This window comes from Equus quagga, chromosome 9 (genome assembly GCF_021613505.1).
Source record: "Equus quagga isolate Etosha38 chromosome 9, UCLA_HA_Equagga_1.0, whole genome shotgun sequence".
Taxonomy (NCBI): Eukaryota; Metazoa; Chordata; class Mammalia; order Perissodactyla; family Equidae; genus Equus; species Equus quagga.
Window position 1 is genome coordinate 82,119,732 of NC_060275.1, and position 26,822 is coordinate 82,146,553.

A 26,822-nucleotide genomic window follows, 5' to 3' on the forward strand; every position below is an offset into this window, starting at 1 on the left:
TCCTAACTTTTTCTTATTCACAGTCCCTCTGAGAAGCTGTTGAAAAATATGAGCCACCTTCCCAGAATAGTGAACAATCACATACACACCTATACAAAATTTTGCATTCATTTTTAAGGAGCTCATGAACATTTTGAAATCCATGCAGGGATCCTCTATGGTTCTGTAGACCCCAGATTAAGACCCCTGATTTGAAAACTCTAGCTGTTAGATGGGCTGGTTGTTCTGCCAGTACACACCAATCAGTCTACTTGCTTTTCAAGAAGCCTTCAGACCCGAGTCAGGGTGTCCTCCTTGGAATAACTCCATATATTAGAGTATCTTACAAAATTAATCAGTGTCATAATTACAGCAATTGTCTTGAGAGAATTCAGAAGAAACACACACACACACACACACACACACACACACACACACATCCCAACATGCATCCATCTATTATTTTGTTTTTTAATAGTAGCTACCATGTATTGGAGTACCTGTTTCCTGCCAGGCACATGAAATGTATCATCTCCATTTTATTATCTACCTTTCCAGATAGGTATTATTATCACTGTTTCCTAGATCCCACTACAAAACATAGGACAAAACTGAACTAGGAAAAATTTATAGCCCAGCATTTAGGAAGGGGTCGTACTTTAGGCTTTTCAAGGAGTAATGAGCAAAAGAAACAGCTCTGTAATTACTACTGTATTCTAAATAACTTAACATACTTTTACTTATTTATTTGTTGGTTTTTTGCTGGGTAAGTTTAGCCCTGAGCTAACATCTGTGCCAATCTTCCTCCACTTTATATGTGGGTCACCACCACAGGATGGCTGACGAGTAGTGTAAGTCCATGCCAGGGTCCCAACCCATGAACTGGAGCTGCTGAAACGAAGCATGTCAAACTTAACCACCATGCCATGGGGCTGACCCTTAAAATACTTTTATAGATAATGTTTTTCTTTTTTTTTTCTTAAGATTTGCACCTGAGCTAACTGTTGCCAATCTTCTTTTTTTTTTTTCCCTCCCCAAATCCCCCCAGCACATAGTTGAGTATTTTTAGTTGTGGGTCCTCCTAATTGTGGCATGTGGGACGCCGCCTCAATGTGGCTTGACGAGTGGTGCCATGTCTGCGCCCAGGATCCAAACTGGTGAAACCCTGGGCCATGGAAGCGGAGTGTGGGAACTTAACCACTTGGCCACAGGGCTGGCCTCTAATGTTTTCCTAATACTCATAAAATCTTCAGTTAAGGCACACAAAATATGCTAGCACAAATAGCCCATAGTCTTTCTGTGGCATAGTTTTCAACATAATTTCAACAAATGTTTGTTAAACATCTTATTATATTCTCCAGACTCTGATGGGGATGGAGAAGCAAACAAGGCAAATCTAGTTGCAGCTTTCTTGGAACTTTTGGGATAACAGAGAAGGCAGGTATTAAATAAGTATGTACAATAAATTGTGACGAGGATGGCCAGGGAAGGTCTTCCTAATAAAGTGACGTTTATCTCAGACCTTACGTTTGAGGAGGAGTTAGCTAGCAGAAGGTGGTGCTTGGGAGAGATGGTGGAAGATTATTCATGAAGCCCAGTGGGCAAGAGAGGAATCATATGAGGAACCAAAAGAAGTTTGGTAATGATCAAAGCACATATGTTGAGAGAAAGAGTGGAAATTGAGATGAGAGAAGCTGATGGTGCAGATTATATAAGTTCTTGTAAAAACCTTGGGTTCACTGGTATTCCAGAGGAAATCCATGGGAATATTCTACGTAGGGGGTGTCATGAGCCATTTTTCACTTAGAAATGCTCTCTCTGCTTGAACTGTGGAGATAGATTTGGAAGGCACTAGCACAGTTGAAAGGCCAACTTTTGGAATGCCATGCCAGTATCAAAACTATATCGGGGGTGACAATTGGGCTGAAGAGAAGGATAGGTTCAAGAGATGATTAAGAGGTAGAATTGATAAGTTCTGTTGATTGATTGGATGTGGGGGATGAGGGAAAGGGAGGAGACAAGGATAACCCCTGGGTTTTTGATATGAATAAGTGAGTGGTGGTATCGTTTCTTGAGATAGATAGTAATGGAGGAGGGGCAGGTTTCTGTTTGGAACTTGTGTTTAAGGAGTCTGTGGGATTCAAGAAATTTTGAATGTCCTGGGGCCGGCCCCGTGGCTGAGTGGTTAAGTTCGCACGCTCCACTTCGACGGCCCAGCGTTTCGCTGGTTCAGATCCTGGGTGCTGACATGGCACCGCTCGTCAGGCCTTGCGGAGGCAGCATCCCACATGCCACAACTAGAAGACCCACAACTAAAATATACAACTGTGTACTGGGGGGCTTTGGGGAGAAAAAGGAAAAATAAAATCTTCCTTTCTGACCTAGGTAGATCTGGCTGTGTCCAAGGTCAGAAAGGAAGATTGACTTTTGTTACCCATAAAAGATTTATTCATTAAGATGACGCTGGTAATTTAGGACATTCAAAATTTCCTTTTTTTTAAAAGATTTTATTTTTCCTTTTTCTCCCCAAAGCCCCCCAGTACACAGTTGTATATTTTAGTTGTGGGTCTTCTAGTTGTGGCATGTGGGATGCTGCCTCAGCATGGCCTGACAAGCGGTGCCATGTCAGCACCCAGGATCTGAACCAGCGAAACGCTGGGCCGTCAAAGTGGAGCGTGCGAACTTAACCACTCAGCCACGGGGCCGGCCTTTCCTCATGGGAACCACTAATCTATTTACTGTCTCTATGGATTTGCCTAGCCTGGACATTTTATATAAATAGAATCGTATAATATATAGCTTTTGTATATGGATTCTTTCACTTAGCATAATGTTTTCAAGGTTCGTCTATACTGTTGCATGTATTGGTACTTAATTTTTTTTTATGGTTGAGTAAAATAATATGTCATTGTATGGATATACCACATTTTGCTTATCTATTCATCAGTTGATGGACATTTGGGTTGTTTCCACTTTTTAGCTCTTATGAATAACATTACTATGAACATACTCATGCAAGTTTTTGTGTGACATATGTTTTTATCTATCTTGAGTATATATACCTAAGAGTGGAATTACTGGATCATATGATAACTCTATGTTTAACTTTTTGAGATGCTATCAAACTGTTTTCCAAACAATATTTTGGAAATTGTTCATATAATTTTATATCCATCAGCAAGGTGTGAGTGTTTGAATTTCTCCACATTTTCATCAGCACTTGTTATTAACTGTCTTTTTGATTGTAGTCATCTAAATAGGTGTGAAGTGGTGTCTCATAGTCTTTTGTTTTTCTTTTCGATTGTCAAAAGTATTAAATTCTACTGAAGCTAAAGTCATATAAAGAGATTTTGCAATGAGGAAACAAATGACAGCAATCTGTAAATTTCAGAGTAAAGAAATTCAAATGCACAACGGTGAGCTTTGTTACTGGTGGATCGATTGAGGAAAGTGGGTTACAGAACCTGTAGCACAACATAAATAATCCATTTTGGAAGGAAACACATTTCCCAGGTAGAGTGAAAAACCATGAGATTACAAGAAGGCAGCCCTCCCATTAACACGGAAAGATCCAAGTCTTGCAACTAAAGCACTTGGGGAGGGGATGGGGGATAGGGAGACTTCCAAAGCTGAGGGTCATTTGGTTTTGTGTCTAGGGTATAAGTCCTTGTGTCCTACTATCCCCACTTTGTGGCTTTAATTTACGTTTTCTTTTCTTTTCTTCTTCTTTTTTTTCTTGAGGAAGATTAGCCCTGAGCTAACATCTGCTGCCAATCCTCCTCTTTTTGCTGAGGAAGATTGGCCCTGAGCTAATATCTGTGCCCATCTTCCTCTATCTTATATGTGGGACGCCTACCACAGCATGGCTTGATAAGTGGTGCATAGGTCCACACCTGGGATCTGAACTGGTGAACTTTGGGCTGCTGACACAGAATGCACAAACTTAACTGCTATGCCACCAAGCCGGCCCCTGCATTTTCTAATTCAGTTTTAACATTACATAATTTTAATTTAATTTTTTATTTTGTAATTTTTAACTTAAATTTTTATTTTATAATTTTCATGGTGCCATGAAAATCTTGATTCCTTATATCATTAATAAATCTCTTATCTTCCTTTTTGTATGTTTTAAGGATACAATTTCAAAAGCTTGCTCTTTTATGTTACAAAAGATTTTAAAACCTTAAAAAAAAAATTTTCTCTTAGAGTTTGTTCTTTAGATTATGGTCTCCTTTGTGGAGAGAAAGTTCTTTTTCACCAGGCTAGATTTGGAAAAGAGAAGAGAGAATTTACTGAAGCTGAAACATAGGGAAAGGCTAATGGTATATCTCGGTAACTTTAAGCAAAACACAAAAACTTTTTGAATTGAGTACAAAAGTAATATGTCTTATTGCAGGACATTTGGAAAATACAGTAAAAGGAGAAAATTGAAATCATGTGTTTCCTTACCACCCAGAGATAAAGATTATTAATGCTTTGCTAGTGTATATGCATCCAGATTTTTTTCTATGTATAAAAGCAATGATTCAAAGGGTCACCAATTCCAGTCCAACTGGGCAGGCAGAACCTCACCAACAAAAGATCTAGGTACTCTGGAAATACTTCTCACTTTTCAGGATTCCTGCTGACATGCAGGGTCTGGCTCTGGGAAGGAAGGCTGGTAGGGAGTGGAGAGGGTTCAGGGTTCTAAGTCTGAAGATTAAGTTTCAAGCAGTGTCCAGATCTGTTTGTCAATGATGAAGATATAGGGGACAGGATGGAGGCTTCTGGGTCTGGGGAAACTGACCTGTTGCCAAGATCTGTAAGAATGGTAGGGTTGTGGCTGCTACTTGCCTCTTTTTCCTGTTAGGACTATCTCAGGAAAGGCAATAGACTTGGTCTCTGTAGATGGAACCCGTCAGAGGCTCCAACCTTGGGTTCTGAGGAAGAGAAAGGCAGGCAACTAAAACAAGGACTAACACTGTGCAGGTTGAAAAAGAATCTTATTTCTAATTATGTTACACATTTTCTGAAAAAACAAAATCTTTAAAAACGTTTTCAACACGATGACTTTTTTTTTCCCGCTCAAGCTACTAGTGGGCTTAGTTGAATGTTTCAAAAAGTACCATGAGATATACTCACAGAGTATGTTAATAACTATTTTTAATGGAAGAAACAGAAAATTGCATTGTGTTATGGGAAGCAATTAGAGATATTCGAGGAATGTGTATTCTCGTTGCTCTTACAGTGGCTAAACAGCTTTTAGCTTTCAGCTATAGTGTTTCCTCCACCCGGAAAATTCTAATAAGATGCAAGCTATCCATCAGTAGAGTGCTTGGTCCAGTTGTGGGTGTTCAATAAATATTTAACACCAACAACAATCATTGAAGTTTCCTATGTTATGTCTGTTCCAGAAAGGACTTCTTCAGTGGAGCTATGGATTAAGGATAGCCTGGGGCTGCAAGAAAGAGAGACAGAGAAACTTTGCCCAAAGCCCAAGCCCACACACCAGTGTGTCAGAACAAAAAGATCAGTATATGTCAGTAACTCCTGCAGCCCTCCTGGCACACTGAGCTGCCTTTTCTTGCTATTGGCCCCTTATGAATAAGTTGAGTCAGCCTGTGATAAGGCAACTGAGAAGTGCTGGCATTTGGAAAGGGATAACCTGCGAATATGGTCTTGGGTTTTACTTACATATTTACATCTCCCCAGGTCTAGCTGCAACTTGAGAAGAAGTTGGAAATAAGGAGATAAGTATTCTTTGGCCCAAATGAAGGGCAGAAGTCAGTCTCCCTTCTGATCTGCAGTCTGGATCTCGTATCTGCGAGTTGAATCTCTATTGCATGAGGGACAAGCGCAGATTGTGCAACAGAGGGTCCCTGTGTGCATCTGACAGGAGAAGTTTGTTCCGAGTGTCATAGTGTTGTTTTCATCTTGATAGGCTAGTACAGTCTGGGCGAAATGGTGGGGGGAGGGTGCCGGGTAAAGGAGAAATGCTCAGGTAGCTGAACAATGAAAGCTTGCACGCTACATGGACAGAAATGAAAGGGAGCACACAGGCGGCTCAGTGAAACCACGGGTTAGCTGGGGCAACTGAGAAAGTGGAGTGGGGATTTCAGGAAGACTAACATTTGTGAAGGCTGCAAATAATCAAGGGAATCAGAAATATGTACTGGAAAAGTGATGGGAAATACAGTACTATGTCCATTAACCGCAGCACCATCACCATCAATCATCTTTAGTCTATGATGAGAATTCAAAACTCCAGAGAGACCTCCCTTGGCCTGTGTCTACACTTCATGTTGAAGTATTTATTTTTGTGCTTAGTATTAGGAGATGCTGCCGCTGATGACATTACTATTCACGTGTGTGAGTAGGGCTCAAAGCTGCCCGATTAATGATGCACAGTCCAATCTCGTCTAAGTACACGTGTAGACAGGCCATCTGTCACCATTGATGGCTTTCCCCCTTCACTTCTGGGGCTGCATGAAATCTTAGTTAACAAGAAGCTCCTCCAGGTTGCAAGTATACAGCATCAATTGTTGACTGCTATGGTTTCCCAGGAGTCAGAGGCTATGTTGCATCGCTAACTGGTGAGCTTCTACACATTCTTCCCACTTCCCTTTTTTTAACCCTACTTCTAATCAAGCCCCTTTGGCTTGTGATGGGCACAGCTAGTGTGGTTTACTGCACATGTCTGGGGGTAGAGATTCAATGAGCTTAGCTGCTGATGGAGTGACTATATTCTGGATCTTTGTTGTTGGCACTCTTGTGTTTCCACTGATGTTAATTATGGCCCATGGATGATGCTGTGGGGACTGTTGGAGGAAGCAGGTGGGGGTCCCAGTTACTGTAGTTCTTCCTTTGGAAAGATGTTTACAGTGCAGAGGTTTACTTTAGTTGACTGCCTTGATATCATGTCTTGGTCCTTTTGGGATGATGTCCACCAGAAGGGAGGTTTTTTGAAAAAGTGTCCTATTTTTTTTTTGTTTTTTTTTTTAGGCTCCCATGCATCTCTGAACAAGTTGCCTAGGAGGTGGAATTTGCATTTAGTTCTCTCCAATAGATTTCTGGAAGTTTCCTCTGTGAGAATGGCTATACTACCTCAGGCTTTGGATTACATTTTTGCGTTGATATGATTTCATCATCTAGGACATGGAATTCCTATGGAATCACATCTATTTTCTTGTGCTTTGGGTTTGGAAGTACAGTCACTGAATATATAGACGTTCCTGAATGATTGCACCAATGTTGCATGAGATCGCTTTCTGTGCTGGCTTGATTTTTGAGAGGATGCTGGGCATAATCTGAATCTGGCTTGTAGAAGCATGGTTTTGTCTAGCACACTGCGCAAATAGATGTACCCAAATTCAACTGGTGGTGGAGAGCAGATTTCATAGCTTTAGTAAAGTCTGCCACCAAATCTGACATGCTGGCTTCATCATCATTTTAGAAGTTTAGGGAAATTTTCTTGTCAAGATACCTACTTGTTAAGAATCTGATGTAAGAGTCTGAGCTGGGTTAACAAAATACATTAAACTAATAGTATCAAAGATGTGGAAATAAAGTGGGTCAGGATTAAGTTTAAGTTCAAGAATGAAGCTCTGTTCTTTTTGAGGACTGTCTTGATGCCACAGAACTTGGCCCTTTTGCTTCAGTGAGGAAAAAGCATGTCCGTAAGACACATGTGACATTTGTTTTCTTTGCCATATTCCATATTCTGCTTCTTATCATAACTGCTCTTTTCTAAATAGGTTTATATGGCTTGGACAAAATAAAAACAAAAGAAGTGAAGCATGGACATCGGAATATTTCTATTGTTTATTAAGTAGAGTGGTTGATATAATATGATTTATGGGTATAAAAATGAGAAAAAGTATTTAATATATATGAAACATTTAGTGTACATGGAAATGAGATGTCATACTTTATACAATAAATTGCGATATTGGGGGATGAAGGAGAGATTTGCTTTCTTACTTTTAGGTATTATTTGAATTTTTGTAATCAATATATTAATTTTGCAAAGAAAAAAGACGTATGTTTATTGGTCAACTTTGGCTGTCTTTGAGGAAACCTCCAGCGCTCTATAAAGTGAAGCAGCATTTTTTATGGATGCTTAGGTGCCTAAGGATAAAAGATATATTCAGGCAGACTCTTGGTCAGATGAGAGAACCCTGAGTATCAGGGTTCAGCAATCCTCAGAGATAAAATTGAAGAGAATAAAACTGAGAGTTAAAGTATTTGAATACAGAATGAAGGTTGGCCATGTTCATAAATATGGGGCTATTCACTTTAGTATATAGAGCTACTGTGACTGATGCTTTTGACCCACAAGAGAACAAAAGAAGGGATAGATGGGATATCATCCCTTTGGGATTGGCTTATTAAGGTAGAGAGTGAAGACCTGACAGCAAATCACGAATCCCAAGGCAACCTAAAACCCAGTGGATGACAATGTGGTATACGTCCTTTCTAAAGGAATTTAAGACAGAAAAATACTGTATTTGGATCTGTTAGCTTCGCTAATCATGGTCATTATGTTTCCAAGAAAGGATCATTTGAAATTAACAAATCCAATTCAAAAAATAAATATAAAGATGAATAAATCATACTTAGTGTTCTCTAGAAGATTATAATTTTTTTATAATCTTTATAAATAAAATGCTATGGGAAGATGGAGGAATCAGTAATTAATTTTTCTGAAGACATCAGAGAAGTGGTCATAATATACACAAAAGACTTCAAAAGATGAGAATTATTTTGTTATGAGAAGAATGGGTTGATGAATATTCCAGGTAAAAGCACAAGAAATAGCACAAATATATGAAGAGTATAGGTTTATGGGGCAGGTGGCTGATGAGTCTGGGAAGATTCCATTGTTCAGGTCCTAGAATGACATATTAAGACATTTAGACTTGATCCTATGGACAATGTAAAGTCATTAAAGGTCATAAGACATGAACAGATCTATAATTGTTACTATGATATACACACAAAAATTATAATTCAGAAATCACGCAGTTCTCACGTGCGCGGCACAGTTGCGCAACACCTTCCGCCAGAGCGGAAGTTTCCTTGGGGCAACTGAGAAGGGCGCTAAGATAGAGTTTCCAGACCAGTGAATCTGGGGTCAGACCCCATAAAGCATGATCACCATCTGTCCAGACTGTGGCAAAAGTATCGAAGCAGGGTTCAAATTCTGCCTCTCCTGTGAAAAACCTTTGCCTACAGAGGAGCATGAGGGGTCCCCGACCTTTGTCAGAGCGCTTGTGTCATCCTTCCGAGAGGAGAGTGAAGTGGTCCACGCTGTCACCTCTCTCTCACCATCCCTCCTCTCAGTGACAGTCCTGGGTCTGAGGATACGTTGAGTCCCAGTGAGAGACCCACAGGGTCCTGCAGCAGACCTCCAACCCCTACAAGCAGCCCACAGACGACCAGGAGAAGCCATTACACACTGAAGGGGAGCCAAGTGACCACCCGCCTCGAGGCTTTGCCCACAGAGATGGTGTTGACGGGTAAGAGAGGGCAGCACTGAAGCTGGGATGCCTCCAGATCAGGGATGACCAGGGCATTCTTTAGGAAGGTGAGCAGGCGCTGGGCTGGGCTGGGCTATCCCGGGGCCAGGGCAAGGGGAGGGTGACTCCTTTCTGAGAATGGGAATGGAAGCCACATCTCAGCTGCAAACCTGTCTCTAGGCCCTTTCTCTTAGATTTGGCACTGCAAACGTGCCCACCTATAAAGGCTGGACAGGTAGAGTAAATGAGTGCAAGAGGCTGGAAGCAAGGTGATTGGGAGTGGAGGAGACTGTGGCCAACTGGAGAGCATGTGCCCTGTGTAAATAGGGCAGTCTTCTTCAGCTCCACGTACAGTTGTCACGTGGGAGTGCAGGCCCAGTGAGGCGGAATGATAAGGACAATGATAATTGTCGTAGCTACCCAGCCGAGATAGGATGGACACCCCTCCCCAACCTAAAATTGGTTTGGATTTTGAGACTGATAAAGTCACATACATATACCAAGAGGATATGAAAGGTTTATTGCTTGCAAATTTGAGATCTCTGGGCAAAGCAGGTCTGAAATGCCTTGAGAGAGCAGGAGAAGGAGCCTAGCCTGGGTTTTTAATCGTAGTTAAGGGGTGGGGCTGGGGTGAGGGTTCCCGCACATGGGCCAGGGCTTCATGTGATTTGAATTTCGTGCTCAACAAAGGAGAGGAACACCCAGGTTTTTTTTTTATCAGTTTGCCCAGATGTGGGTGGGAGGGAAGCAGGAGGGCCAGACTCAAAAGCTGTCAGTAGCCAAACATCAAAAAATGAAGTTAGACACTTTATTACAGTGAAGAACATAATAACTGTGCTGGAAGTATTAGTATTTTTTTTTTAAATATTTTATTTTTTTCCCCAAAACCCCCCCCCCCCCCCCAGTACATAGTTGTATATTCTTCGTTGTGGGTCCTTCTAGTTGTGGCATGTGGGATGCTGCCTCAGCGTGGTTTGATGAGCAGTGCCATGTCTGCACCCAGGATTCGAACTAACGAAACACTGGGCCGCCTGCAGCGGAGCGCGCAAACTTAACCACTCGGTCACGGGGCCAGCCCCTGGAAGTATTAGTATTAATCATCCCTAACACTTATTGGATACTTACTCAGGGCCAGGCCCCATTCTAAGCACTTTATGTGGTTTTTTGAAACTTTTTAATTGAGATAAAATTCATATAACATAAAACATACCATTTTAAAGTTTTAGTTCATTTCAATGGGTTTTAGTATATTCACAATGTTGTGCAACTATCACGACTATCTAATTCCAGAACATTTCCATCACCCCAAAAGGAAAGCCCATACCTTTTAGCAGTCACTTCTTATTTCTTCCTCTCCCCATCCCCTGACAACCAGTAATCTACCTTCTGTCTCTATGAATTTGCCTGTTCTGAACATTTGATATAAATAGAATCATACAATAAAAACTCAACAGTTCAGATGGAAAGCATGGGAAATAAGTTTGTAGCCTCTCAAATAGGTGCTGTTGACATTTCAGGCATGCCTATTAACTAATCACACCACATATGTTTACGACCATAAGTCATTACAATGTATACTCTTTGGCACACTAAATCCTTTCCTAGATAATGCTGAAACAATAAAATTAGAAAATTAAATAATAGTTTTGTTTATAGTTACAGCTCTTTGCTAAATGTTGTGCAAAAAAGAAAATCCCAAAAGCAAAAACAAACAAAACAAAACATAAGGAACAAGAAATTCAAAATTTTACTTAAAAGCTTTTGTTGGTTTCCCACTATTATTACTTCTGCTACTGCTAACAATTGCGACTTACCTTTCATCGAGTGACTGCTATGGGCCATATATATATATATATTTTTAAGAAGTATTTTAAAAATTTTATTCTGGAAAGAACACTTAACATGAGATCTACCCTCTTAACAAATCTTTAAGTGTACAATATATTATTGTTGACTGTAGGCACAATGTTGTACCTACAGAGTAGATCTCTAGAGCTCATTCATCTTGCTGGACTGAAACTTTATGCCCATTGATTAGTAACTCCCCGTTCTCTCCCCTCCACCCCCCACCGGCAACCACCATTCTGCTCTTTGATTCTATGATTATGACTTTTTTAGATACCTCATGTAAGTGAACTTGTGTAGTATTTGTCTTTCTGTTACTGGCTTATTACACTTAGTATAATGTGATCAAAGTTCATCCATGTTGTTGCATATTGCAGAATTTCCTTCTTTTTAAAGGCTGAATAGTATTCCATTGTATGTATATACAATTTCTTTATCTTTTCATCTGTTTGATGCATATTTAGGTTGTTGCCACATCTTGGCTATTGTGAATCGTGCTGCAATGAACATAAGAGTGCTGATATCTATTTGAGATCTTGATTTCAATTTCTTTGGGTAGATACCTAGAGGTGAGATTGTTGGATCCCATGCTAGTTCTATTTTTAATTTTTTGTGGAGCTTTTTCTGTTTCCCATAGTGGCTACACCATTTTGCATTCCCACCAACAGTGTGCAAGGGTTCCAATTTCTCCACATCCTGGCTAATAGTTTTTTTTTTTTTGATAATAGCCATCCTGACAGGTGTGAGGTGATATCTCATTATGGTTTTGATTTACATTTCCCCGATGATTAGTGATGTTGAGCATTTTTTCATATACCTATTGGTTATTTGTTTATCTTCTTTGGAGAAATATTTATGCAAGCCATTAGCCCATTTTTCAGTCAGGTTGTTAGATTTTTCTGCTCTTGAATTGTATGAGTTCCTTATATATTTTGGATATTAACCCATTATGAGATAGTTGGTTTGCAAATATTTTCTCCCATTCCATAGGCTGCCCTTTCACTCTATTGATTGTCTCCTTTTCTGTGTAGAAGCTTTTCAGTTTGATGTAATCCTACTTGTTTATTTTTGTTGTTGTTGTTGCCTGTGCTTATGGTGTCAAATCATTAGCAAAACCAATGTCATGAAGCTTTTCCCCTGTGTTTTCTTCTAGGAGTTTTATAGTTTCCAGTCTTATGCTTAAGTCTGTTTTTTTTTTTTTTAAGGATTTTATTTTTTTCCTTTTTCTCCCCAAAGCCCCCCGGTACATAGCTGCGTATTCTTCATTGTGGGTCCTTCTAGTTGTGGCATGTGGGACGCCACCTCAGTGTGGTTTGATGAGCAGTGCCATGTCCGCGCCCAGGATTCGAGCCAATGAAACACTGGGCCGCCTGCAGTGGAGTGCGTGAACTTAACCACTCAGCCACGGGGCCAGCCCCTAAGTCTTTAATCTATTTTGAGTCAATTTTTTGTGTATGGTTTAAGATAAGGGTCCAATTTCATTCTTTTACATGTTGATATCCAGTTTTCCCAATACCATTTGTTGAAGAGACTTTTCTTTTCCCTTTGAGTATTCTTGGCACCCTTGTTGAGTATCAGTTGACCATATATGTGTGGGTTTGTTTCTGGGCTCTCTGTTCTTTTCCACTGCTCTGTATGTCTGTCTTTAGGCCAGTACTGTATATATATATCTTTTTAAGATTTTATTTTTTCCTTTTTCTCCCCAAAGCCCCCCAGTACATAGTTGTATATTCTTCATTGTGGGTCCTTCTAGTTGTGGCATGTGGGATGCCGCCTCAGCGTGGTTTGATGAGCAGTGCCATGTCCTCGTCCAGGATTCGAACCAATGAAACACTGGACTGTCTGCAGCGGAGCGCGAACTTAACCACTCAGCCACGGGGCCAGTCCCAGTACTGTATATTTTGTGCTTTATATTTTGAAATCGGCTAGTCTGATACCTCCAGATTTGTTGTTCTTTCTCCAAATTGTTTTGGCTATTTGTGGTTCCATATGAATTGTAGAGTTGTTTTTCTCTTTCTGTAAAAAATGCCATTGGGATTTTGATAGAGATTGCTTTTAATTTGTAGATCAATGTAAAATGTAGACATTTTAATGATATTAAGTCCACGTATTATTCTAAATGCTTTACCTATATAGTAACATTGCAATTTTTTTCTAATTCTAATTTTTACTTTTTAAATAAACTGTTTATTTTAGAATAGATTTAGATTTACAGAAAAGTTATGAAGATGTAGAGAAAGTTCCCTATACCCTACACTCAATTTCCACTATTATTGACATCTTACATCAGTATTGTACATTTGTCATAGTTAATGAATCAATATTGATTCATTATTATTAACAAAAGTCTAATTCATTTGAATTTCCTTAGTTTTCACCTAATTTCTTTTTTCTATTCTCAGATCTATCCAGGATACCATATTACCTTTCGTCATCCTATTTCCGTAGGCTCCTCTTGGCTGTGACAGTTTATAGGAGTGTTCTTAATCATCATAATAATTCCACATGGTTGGACTCATCATTTTTCTTTACAGATGAGAAAACTGAGCCCAAGGTCATACAGAAATGGGAGCCACCTCTGGAAATCCAGGCCAGAGCCCCCACTGTCAACCACTGCCCGGCACTGCACTGCTGCTGATATATTAGGTACTCAATAAAAGATAAATGAATGCACAACTGGACCATGATATAAGGCAGTGTGTGGTAAGTGCTTTAGAGCCCCCAAAGGTAAAAGTTATTTCTGGCTTGTAGGAGCTTAGTGAAATTTGTAGAAGATTTCAACAATGAAATGAAGTTTGAACTAGGCCTTGAGAATTGGGAGGAGTAATTGTATAATACTTTATAGTTCTTTTCAAATATGTTCGGATCCCTGTCCCCATTCATTTTTATAACATCTCCAAGGATAGATGAATGGTTTTGCCCTGGAGCAAATGGCTTGAAGACAGAAGTTTTGGATCATGATTTAATAAACTTTCGATGTCTGAGCAAAGTCATGTTACAGAATTTCATTTTACTTCCCAGAGGACAAAACACGTTTTTTTTTTTGGTGAGGAAGACTTGCCTTGAGCTAACATCTGTGCCAGTCTACCTCTATTTTGTATGTGGGTTGCTGCCACAGCATGGCTGACAAATGGTGTAAGTCAGTGCCTGGGATGTGAACCCATGAACCCAGACTGCCAAAGCAGAGCATGCTGAACTTTACCACTCAACCATGGGGCTGGCCCCAAAACGTTTTTTAAATATGTGTTTTAACCTATGAACATTTAATCTCAAAATTAGTTTGATCATATTCCAAAACTCTTTCTCAACCAATTGAAGATGAGGATGAGGTCAATTTTGTTTGCTTAATGCACTGTTGATTCTTTTATATGATTCTGGCACATAGAAAGTAGTGAATAAGTATTTGTTGAATGAGAAAATGAACCCTGATTCAATTTAAAATTGAAAATTTTAACTTAAAAGAAGTTAAAGGTTTCTTGGTAATACTGATGGCAAGTAGAACCTACAGAGGGTTTCCTTTCTTAAATGAATACACTGTTAGAGTCCTGACAACTTTTAACACTTGTACATGTTCGAACTCCCTGGAGTCTGTAAAAGGAGGAACAGAGAAGTTCCAAAGAGTCTTTGTCCTTTGTTTTTTCTACCAGCTCCCTCAACCAGAACCTTAACTCTCCAAATTTGTAGGAAATAACTCTCAGAATCTTCTAGGAATATGCTTTATTAATGTTTACAACTTTTTTAAAAAGTAAGGGGTAGGTTTCAGAATATGGTTTATTTATTTGAAATGAACTCTGCTGAGAAATTATTTTAAAATAACAATCAGAAGCTTTACTTTGTATTAATTAACTGTGTTCACGTGGGAGCAACAATGAAGCGATTCATGATTGGTTTTACAAAGTAGTGACATGTTTTTACAAGTGCCTTCTGCTTCAGAGGACAATATGATGTGTATGTCATATATTTGAACTGTAGAAGTTTTGGGAAAATAACCAGAATTTCCAAACTTGGAACATGGTTCTTACGTCAGTGACAGGTAAGACTGAAAATGTGTCCTTTGAAATTATGGCCCCCTCCCTGCTGGCATCCCCTTTTCCCAGCTAATGGGAGAGGTTTAAAAGAAAGAAAACTAGCCAATTGGAAGTAGTCTTTGGCAGATCAAATCCAACCTTGCAGGAACCTGGAAAACTGCCCTCTTGTGGAGCTTGTTGAAATTTAGGCTTACAGGCTTCCCAAAGACGTCTGTCTTAGGGTCAAAGGTGGATAAAATTCCATATTGTTTCTCAGATGTCTCTAAAGCAGTGAGGGAAATGGCAATTTAAAGTGGAAAGAGTAAAGGTCAAATGTGACCCATAGAATATGCATTTAACCTTTTCTTTTTCCTTCTTTTTGATTATCAGCTCATGTTAGTAAGGTCACTGTTTTCAAGGTAATTATAAATGTGTAAAGAAGATGTTATAACACAATGAAATTAATAAAAGAAAAAGGTGTAGGCAGAGTAACTAATGCTATGAAGAATAGAGGCATGGTCATTGACTATGTAGTGACTGGTTTTGAAGCTTGGTTTTCACTGTGACTGAGAAAAATGGCAACGCCTTTAAACTTAATAAATTCTGTTCTCTATATAATTATGTTCCTATGTGGGATAGCTTGGAGATATTCAGACGATTCTGTGGATCTATCCTGACAATCAAGGCAGAAATATGTATTGGCACCGTGAGAGGGAAGCTCCAAGGGTCAACCTTTTGTGTAGGAGAGTAGTTGTCTTTTAGAGTTTGATTTGAGCCTTATTTGTTTATAGGTAGAAAGATGTCAGTTGAGAGAGTACCAGAGGTGATCTTCTGCCTTGCAAATATCCTTCTCTAGCCAACATTCCACATTTGGAGAGTCGTATCTTCAGATTTACATAATTCCAGTCAAGAAGTCTTTATTAAAACCTAAGCCATTATCAATGAATACTTCAATTACCAACAAACACCTTATGCAGTGTTTCTCCATCTGCATGAAAATCACCTGGACTGACTTCGGGACCTGGCCCCAAACCAGTTTGGAAAGAATCTCTGGGTGGGGAGATGGGTAAACCAGAGTGCTTCTTACACCCAGTGAGGTTCTAGAATCCCTGAAATGATAAATTGAGATCCCTCTCAGAACAAAACTCTTTAGAATTCAGGGTAGGCAGCTGAGGAGGAGGAAGAAATACGCCAAGATGAAGGAGAGAACTGGGATGGGGGTGAATGGGAGATACCAAAGCTGAACTTTGGCCTCTTCCTGGTTCTGCCCCGGGCTGGTGCCTGGAAGCATCCCTATTGCTGTGGTCAGTGGCTCTGTGAGTAATCTCCCCCATCAGGAAAATGGGAGACACGTCAACCTTTTGGAAATGGCAGTGCTAGCCCACAGGAATGCATGAAAAACAAAGGATTCTCAGAGATAAACTCCCTTAAGTTAACTGAGCCCCTCGGGGTAGAGGCTTTTCATTGTGCTGGCCCCAGTGACATGTGGTGTAGATCCAGATATGTCCTGGGTCTTGTGATCACAGTCTTTCTTTTGGAAACAGTTGCTGACAATCTGTCAGTCCTTTGTGTTAGAGCTCAGCCTGTTTGAAAATGCGGGGTATCAGCTGCTGTGGCTGTAGGTCCATTTCTGTTTTCCAGCAGGTGGGTGTGTCTGTTTCTTTCCTTTCATCTCCATCCAGGCTTTCTTCTTTCAAGCACTTTCCGGTTTGTCAAGCCAAGTATGCCTGTCACGTTGGAACCCAGCCCTGGGATAGTCACCAACTTCTTTTTGTGTTGGTATCTCCCTTGACTATATTTCCACTCTTTCTTATCTTCCTAAAGCCTACCAGTCCATTCACATGGTCACCTACACATCCTATTCTCTTTGTTGTGAGCGCTCCAATAATACCAGTTACCCTTGTAGCCTCATCTCTTCTGTATTTTTGCTTCATCTAGACTTGCCTTGTGCTTTTCCTGTGGATCACCTTGGCTGTTCCTTCTTTCTTCTTCCTATTATTTTCAATATCAAGTCATACTAAGTGCTTCAATAGCTTTCCTGAACGGAAATATTAGAGTTCAGTAGAAAGAGACTGGGTTTCAGACTCAGGCTGGTATTGGAATTCTCTCTTTGCTACTTATTGGTAGCTCTGAAGACAACATTTCTGTCAGAGTTATGAAAATTTAATTAGGTGATATAGAAATATGCCAAGCACAGTACCATAACAATAGATGTTCAACACATGGTAGCTATTATTATTCATGTTGTTTTTGTATGAAAACTTTCCATACTGCTGTAGCCCACAATGCTTTTCCTTCCTTTGTGCTTGTGTAGATTTTCTTGGGTTTGGGGTCCCAAGAGAAGTGGGAGACTAGGATATACAGCCCTTAACCATGTGACTCAAGAATAACGAGCCTTGTGAGCAGAAGGAAGTGCTGTGATGTACAAGCACGCTATCCCACTGCCTACTCATAGGCAGAGCTTTCTCTCAGGACCAGGCCCCTGGTGGTCTTTGCCTGGGTCTTTAAGCGGTTCCCTCTTTAAGCGGAAGCCATCCCCAGAGGAATTTGCTTGCTGGAACTCATGTGGTTTCTTCATGTTGAATTAAAGCCTTGGAATCCCAAATGGACCAAGTCAGAATGTCCTAGATAAGAGTTACCCAATGGGGCCATGGAGCCACCACCATGTTATGGGTTTTTGCTATGTCCTGGCTGTGGCGCCAACACAGTTCTCCAGCCTCCTGAAAGTTATTCCCGTTGCTACTAATTTCTGCTATTCTGCGCAAGAATTCTCTAAACTGAGGAGCCTGTAGACAGTGATGTCCCTGGCTCGTTAATCCTGGAGAATCCCAGGAATGAGCTTCTGCTATCGTCTACTCTTCCTTCCTTTTTAAATTTCCAAACAACAACATGAACGTAAACATCTTATAGCAAGGATTCTCTGATCGGTTTCACCCTACAAGCCACAGTCTGTCAACTGTGTTCCAACTCAGGGGTTTTCAAAGTGTTAGCACACAGGGGAGTTTTTTCCATGAAATTCTGCTATGTCTTACTCTGTCTACACTCTTTCTATTAATGGTTACTGTTGAGAACCCCTAAAAGCCTTTAAGAATTTTGGGAAGGAGCACAGACTGATTAGAACTCTTTGATAGAATGAGAAAAATGGTTCTTTTTCCCCAGCTTTATTGAGATGTTACTGACATATAACACTGTGTAAGTTTAAGGTATACAACGTGATGACTTGATGCACGTATATGTTGTGAAATGATTGCCACGTTAAGGTTACTTAACACTTTCATCACCTCACATAATTACCTTTTGTGTGTGTATGTGTGTGTGTGTGTGTGTGTGTGTTTGTGTATGTGTGTGAGAACATTTAAGATTATTCTCTTAGCAACTTTCAGGTTTAGAAAACACTGTTGTTAACTGTAGTCACCATGCTCTGTTAGATCCCCAGAACTTATTTCCCCACCTGGAAAAATGATGATACCCCAGCAACCACCATTCTTCTCTGTTTCTGTGAGTTTAGCTTTTTTAGATTCCACATGTAAGTGTTATCATACAATATTTATCTTTCTCTGACTTATTTCACTTAGCATAATGCTCTCAAGGTCTGTCCATCTTCTCACAAATGGCAAGATTTCCTTCTTTCTCACGGCTGCATGATATTCCATTGTGTGTCTATATATCACATTTTCTTTATCCATTCATTCGTAGACAGATACTTAGGTTGTTTCCATATTTTGGCTACTGTGAATAATGCTGCAATGAACTTGAGAGTGCAGATATCTCTTCAAGATCCTGATTTCATTTCCTTTGGATATATACACAGAGGTGGGATTGCTGGATCATATATGTTAGTTATCCTTTTAGTTTTTTGAGGACCTTCCATATTGTTTTCCATAGTGGCTGCATCAATTTACATTCCCACCAATAATGCACAAGGGTGCCCATTTCTCCACATCCTTACCAACACTTTTCTCTTCTCTTTTTGATGATAGCCATTCTAACAGGCATGAGATGATATCTCATTATGTTTTTGATTTGCATTTCCCTGATGATTAGTGATGTTGAATATCTTTTCACATTTTTGGCCATTTGGATGTCTTCTTTGGAAAAATGTCTATTCAGGCCCTCTACCCACTTTTTAATTGGACTCTTTGTTTTTTTGCTATTGAGTTGTATGAGTTCCTTATCTATTTTGAATATTAACCCCTTATCAGATAGGTCATTTGCAAATATTTTCTCCTATTCCATGGGCTGCCTTTTCATTTTATTGATTGTTTCTTTTCCTGTGCAGAAGCTTTTTAGTTTGATGTAGTCCTACTTGTTGAAATAAACCCACACGTATATAGTCAACTAATATTTGACAAGGGAGCCAAGAATGCTCACTGGGGTAAGAATAGTCTCTTCAAAAAATGGTGTTGGGAAAACTGGATAATACATGCAGAAGAATGAAATTGGACCCCTATTTTATACCAGTCGCAAAAATTAACTCAAAATGGATTAAAGACTTAAACATAAGACCTGAAACCATAAAAGTGGAAAAAAAAAACATAGGGAAAAGACTCCTTAACATTGGTCTTGGCAATGATATTTTGGATATGACACCAAAAGCACAATCAAAAAGAACAAATATAAATAGGAAAATATTTCTTAAACTCTTAAGTTATCTGCCAGAGTAGACAATATAGGTCTTTCCTTTCTACTTCTTATCCTCCCCAAATGTTCCAGTTAAGCAGATAAAAATATATCTGAAAGGCAATCAACCAACCAACCAAACAAAAAAATCCAACATCCCCTCCAAATCCCTAAAATTGTTCAAAAACTGAAAAGCCCTCTCCCTCCCTGTCTTTTCTGCTTTCCCAGACTATTTGCCCATTCTTGGACTATGCTTCCCTTGAACTTCTGTTTCACATCCTCTTGCCCATCGTTGGCTGCTCCACCTCTGTGTTTCTGGTCACCCCCCAAACTTTACTTCTCTTCAGGACCCTGGAAGACTTATTGTTTGTGCTTTATTTGATGCAGATCACATACTGTTTAGTACTTGTATTTTTTTTTGTTAGCAAGATTATATGCTTCTTGAGGTACAGCGGCCTATACCCTCTATAGGAGGTACTATGTTGATTTCTGAAAAAGCAGCTGCTCCATGAAAATATATTGACTGGTTATTGATTTTTGCCTTTGGTATACTTCACAATTTTCCTGCTTGCCAAGTTCTGCTTCTAGCCAGCATGGGATTATGTGTGTCACCTGGGGACAGAGATGGCATGGGGATCTAAAACCTAGAGTTAATTCTATAAACTCATTTAGAGCAAAAGTTTAATTGTCCCCCTATCAACTGAGTCTTTTATCTGAGCTGAGTTGCGATAAAAAACAAATTGGTGAGTTTCATTTGCTCTGCTTGCTTTGGCTCCTGTGCGTAGCATCAGGAACACAAGTAAGTCAGAGAGAAGGAGAAGCAAAGGATCTGCACAGGCCAGCGAGCTTCCGTCTGGTCATGTTGGCCAAAGAGCAACAGGTGTTAAGTGCATCATTGAATAAGTTGTTGACCTTTTTTTTTTTTTTTTAAATTGAGTTATTGATAGGTTACAATCTTGTGAAATTTCAATTGTACAGTAATGTTTGTCAGTCATGTTGTAAGTGCACCACTTCACCCTTTGTGCCCACCCCCCACCCCACCTTTCCCCTGGTATCCACTAAACTGTTCTTGGTCCATAATTTTAAATTCCTCATATGAGTGGAGTCATACACAGATTATCTTTCTCTTGCTGGCTTATTTCACTTAACATAATTCTCTCAAGGTCCATCCATGTTATTGCAAATGGAATGATTTTGTTCTGTTTTGCAACTGAGTAGTATTCCATTGTATATATGTACCACATCTTCTTTATCCATTCGTCTGTTGCTGGACACTTAGGTTGCTTCCACGTCTTGGCTATTGTAAACAGTGCTGCAATAAACATTGGGGAGTTGTTGACCTTTCTATGTGGGGAAATAAGCATTGGGCAATCTGCTTCACAAAAGACTGGAACTAGTCTGGAAATATTACTTTCTAATGCCCACTTTTTCTCATTTATAAGCCAAACGGCTAAGTAGTGCTGTCCCTGGAGATGGAGATGGCCAAGTGCCAGTTGGGGGGATAGAAATAAGAAAGGGAGTATGGCCTTTTACTGCTGCCAAATGGATAGGCTCTTTCTCTCCCCTCTTGTGTCCTTACTACCTCCTACTCCCTGAGAGTCCACAGCCAGAAGAGGCAGGTGACCAGTGGTAAAGCCTGTTGGCATGCCGGAAGGGTATCCAGTCTACTTCGTGCAAACTTATTCAGTCCATCAACCTCTTTCCATCTCTACTACCACCTCCCTACAGTGGGTTTATATTCAAAATATTCAATAACTAGTATGGTGCAAGGCACTGACCTATCAGGGTAGAAGCTGGTTATAAACAACTAAAATAGTCATACTGGTTAGCCCTGTTCTTTGGAATCTAAGGTCCAATTACCTCTGGCCTAGACCCTGTAAGGGCCTCCTAAGTGGCCCCTGCAGTGCACCCTAATCTACTGCACAGTAGTCAGAGTGATGTTTTTCAGGTGCAAATATTATTTGATCACCTCCCCCCCTCCCCCTCACTTCTTAAAACCTTTCCATGGTCCTCCATAGCTCTTAAGATAAAGAGGATCTCCTTAACATGGCCTTTAAAGCCTTACATAATTTGTCCCCTCTCTGCCTGTAATATAATTGATAGTCTATTTCCCACACAAAGCTGTAAGCTCCATGAAAGCAGGGACTGTATTTGTTTTTTTCGCACAATTATTTTCCAGTGACTACCTAGTATAGTGTCTGACACACAGCAGGAGCTCAGTAAATAGTCTTTGAATGAATAAATAAATCATGAAATAATCCCAACTTATCCAACATGTATCTTCATATTTAGTCCAGGATTTTTATTGTATATACATGTGAATATGTTTTTAATAAACAGTTTTGTAGAAGATATTTGTTCATGTTTCTTATATTGTTGAACTGCAACGGCATTCTCCTAGTGGTGGATGTCAGACACCTGGGAGCTGTTCTGGGCTGCCATCTTTGCATCCCCCAGCCCATGTCTAAATAGTCACATGGCACTATACTATTTCCCAAATGATTCTCCCAATTGTTCCCTCCTCTCCAACTGCTGACAATGGCTTGGTCCAGGTCTCATCATTCCTTCAGTTACTTCCAACCGGGTCTCCCTACTTTCTTTCTTACTCTCCTTCAGTCCATCTTCTGCAGAGCTGCTAGGGGAAATTTCCTAAAACCTAAATTTAGTCATGTCATTATCTTGCCTTAAAATTCATAGCATGCCCCCCAGAGGATCAAATCTTATAAATCTATAAAACCCTTATAAATCTTATAATCTATAAAACCCTTCATCATTTGGGACCTGTCTACTCTTTTAGACCTTATTCATTTAATAAATAGTTACAGTTATGAATCATATAATGAGGTTTCAGTCAACCACGGGCCACATATATGATGGAGGTCCCATCAGATTGGTACCATATAGCCTAGGTGTGTAGTAGGCTATACTATGTAGGTTTATGTAAGTACTGTAGGGGAGGAAGAAATTTTCCTCTACCCTGTTAGGTTCTTCTAACTGGTCTAAGACTTAAACTGACATGAGACAGATTAACAGGAGAAAAACAAAAGTTTAATAATTTGTATATATGGGAGAAACCCAGGAAAACTAACTCACCAAAATGCCCAAAGCTTTCACCTTAAATGCATCTTCAGCTAAAGACAAAAGAAGATGTTGCCGGCGGGGAGAGTCAGGGACTTCAAAGGGAAGGAAGGCAGTTCGCCAGTGGGTGAAAAGGAGAAAATGTTTGCAAAACAAGTGTTTGGCCACACAGAAACAGAAGAACGCAGAGGGAGCCCCACAAACAGGCTTTTCTCAGTTCCTCCCTGTCTACCACCTAGTTCATGTTATGCTAAGGTGACAGCTTGCTTCCTGGGGCAGGTTTTTATATCTAAATTCTTTTAGGCAGTTAAAGGGAAAGTAACAAGAAAAACTTTCTGAGTCTTTTGTTTATTAAAAATAATCAGCCTAAAATAATCCTCATGTTAAAGAGATACATTTTGGGGTGGCAAATTTTGTTCCCCTTCAGTATACTCTATGATATTTGCACAACAATGAAATTGCCGATCGACACATTTCTCAGAACGTATCCCTGTCGTGAAGTGACGCCTGACAGTATTGAACACTTACTACATACAAGGAGATCTATTGGAATCATTGTGGTGAATAAGGCAGTACTTTCTTTGCCCTTATTGCAAATACTGTCTAATGTAGATTTATCCCATGGAACAACCATATGTAGCTAACATTTGTGGTTCCTAGAACCTGTTACCCCCTCATATTTCTTTGCCATTGTTGAGGTGCCTCTTCTCTTCCTCACCTCTATTCACATCAACCTGACAAACTCCTATTTATTTTTCAGGACTTAATTTAAGAACCATTTCTCTTGGGACAGTTTGTCTGATCACCTCCCGCCCCCTAGGAAGGATTTACTATTCTTTCATTGTTCATTTTCTACCATGCTACTGGTTACACTGTTTATATTATTTTATCTTTCTCGACCACTAGTCTATAAACTCCATATCAAATGATTCTTTGTCTTAGTCATCATCATCTCTCCAGAGAATGGAAGAGTACCTGTTCAGTGGTAAACAGGCATTCAGTAATGTTTGTTGACTGAGAAAATGTTTTCTCGGAATGTGGGACCCAAGATATGGCATATATTATGGGTCCTTCTGTTCCAAGCAGATTTTAATATCTTAAGAAATCATAATTTATTATAGTAGTTTGTTGATATACTTTAAAATTTAGTATATTTTAAAGTGTAGGGCTCCATTTTATTCAATATCTTTTGTTTAAATGGAATCCACTTGTAAACTGACCCCTTACAAAGCTTATTATCAACTATGGTAATTAACTTGTTTAACTTGAATGATGTACACACAACTATGACAAATCTTATCAGTAAAAATTTTCATTTGACCCTACTTTGATTTTTGATAGACTTTGGCATGGTCTGGTAAGGTAAACATTGATATTATCCCTCCTGGAATTTGCCAGATTCTATTCCTATGAATGGGGATAGACATTTTACCAATTCATTTTCAAGCTAGGTCGCTCATCCATTTCTTTTCTCCCAGGACACCCAGTTGTTTCCATCTCTTTGTTATCCTTAAGCATAAAGTTAATGTGAACTACTTCCCTTGACAGCAGACCCTGGTTAGAGCTCTCTGGGATATGAGGATTCCAGTGGAGGGTCATCTGAGATGGGACTAACTAGGAATTGGTCTTGTTAATGCACAAATACTTGTTAAGCACCTGCTCTGTGCCCAACTCTGTGGTAAGGTATAATTACTTCTGTCCTATTCACCACTGTATTTCCAATGCCTAATAAATGCTTGATGAATATTTTTTGAATGAATAAATTTTGGAAAATATCCAGCCTGTTCTTGGAAAGGTTGAGAAGAAGAGTGGGGAGAGAAGTATTGATCATGCACCTATTATGTGCCAAGGCCTGTGTTCACACTTTCCACACATTATAAGTTTTTACAAGAGCCCTTGAGGTAGATGTGCTTATTTTATTTTCCATGCATCCCTTGTTTCTCCAGGTACAGAGCTAAGGAGTAAAATAGAAATCACATGAACAGTATCATTGTATTCTTAGCTCTGGACTTACGCTGTCTCTATTGATAGACCAAAGCTCTTCCAAAGCTCCCTCAGTTATTATGGAAAATGTCTGGGCGCATCCCCTATGTACTCATGAAATAGCCTTTGCATTTACCACTGCCCTTCCATTTACCACATCATGTCTACCATTTTCTTCCTCCCCTGGCTGCTGCTCTGGATGTTTCTGCCTGCTGAAGTCTCCAGGGGTTGGGCTGTGCAATAGTCTATGGCACGGAAGCTGCTCCACTGTCACATCATCACCTATTTTGTCCACAGATACAGTAGTGTCAGGGACCTCTGAGAAAAACAACCTGGTGACCAGATTATTTTTCTCCAGCAGAGGAATAAACATCTGGAGGGAAGGCCTGATGTGGGCAGAGCACTTATTTGACGTGCTCTTACATGTGGTGTGGATGTCAGCGGCATGGAAATTGCTGCTCTGCTTCTCATGGAGGGAGTGTAGCTGGAGCTTCAGGCTAGACAGTCCACTGTCTGGCTCAGTCCATCTGATAATGGTGATTGCTGTTAAGATAAATCATCCAAAGGATGAGGGAGAGAGGTAGGAGAAGTTTGGGATCTGATGGGAAATGCCCCTGGGGGAACAAGTACTATGTCCTTCTTTGTAGAGACGCACCAAGGTTTAAGTAGGGGGAAGGCATGACAAGACCAAAAAAATTAACCTGGTAAATACTGTTAGCCTTTCCTTCTTTCTCTACCTTTGAAGGAGGAAGAGTCCTCTTTGCTTCAACAGTCCCAGGGACTGGGATTTTGTTCTGGTTAATGTCTGGGGTATACTATTGGAAGGAGCCCCAAAAGTTTAAATTGATATCCAAGAGACAGGGTTAAGAGCTATTCAGGAAGAATAAGAGATTGAGAGAGAAGGGATACTGAGAGAAGTAAAGCAGTAGTATGCACTAGAGTTTTAACGACAGAGAGTGTAAGTGAGAAGGAGAAAGAAGAGTGGTTACTGAGCAGCTGTTACGAAGACTTCAGAGATGATGGAAAAAGAGGATGTTTAGGATCTTTGCTGTCTCTCTGAAAAATCTCAGTAAAAATTTAAGATATTTTTCAATGTATCTTTGGCTTTTGCACTTTTCCTATTAGATATAGCACTGGTCTAAGTCTGGCCATGAGAAGGGTTCAGCTTTGTGTTACCATCTCATCGGAGAGCCAGGATGAAGCCATGAAACCATTGGCGAACAGAGCAATGGATTGTGAGGTATAGACAATATGTGTTTCCAGAGACCAGACAAAGCAAGAATCAATATAGGCTGTGGTTGTTGGTGAAGCTTTCGAAGAGCTTAACGGAACATAGCTGGGAATCAGATCTGAAAAACTATATAGGATTTGAATAGATGGAGAGAAGGAATGACATTTTAGCCAGTGAAAATGTACCTAAGTAAAGGCATGAGGTAGGAATGAACATTTTCTCTAAGGTGGTTTAGTCAGGAGTCAGCCTAAGGGGAAGAGAAAGAAGAGTGATGAGTAGTAACTGGGAATTAGAATGTATCGGCAAAGTCCGGTTGTGGAGGGTTTTAGAGGCTACACCAAGGAGGGTGTATGTAATTTACAAAGGACAACAGATGTATTCTGTAGAATGATGAAAACTAGAGTTTTAAAAAGATTCATCTGGAGGAAGTGATTGAAATGGTGGAAGCCTGGAGACTTTTTGCTTTAAATCTATGTGTGAGGCATTTAGGGTTTGGACTTGGTGGAGAGGAAATGTTGAAAGGACGAATCATAGGACTTGTAACCGATTAAGATGTTCAGGACAGATGTGAGATCAGATTCA

At 39.9% G+C, this 26,822-nt stretch overlaps 1 long non-coding RNA gene across 1 annotated transcript in view; it reads left to right on the forward strand.

Moving 5' to 3' along the window:
* LOC124244899 (uncharacterized) overlaps window positions 1-26,822 on the forward strand; it is a 34,057-nt gene that overhangs the window by 2,168 nt on the left and 5,067 nt on the right. Inside the window, exon 2 of the long non-coding RNA XR_006890138.1 lies at window positions 13,856-14,024. This is a non-coding gene — a long non-coding RNA (uncharacterized LOC124244899). The remainder of the gene's footprint in view (window positions 1-13,855; window positions 14,025-26,822) is intronic.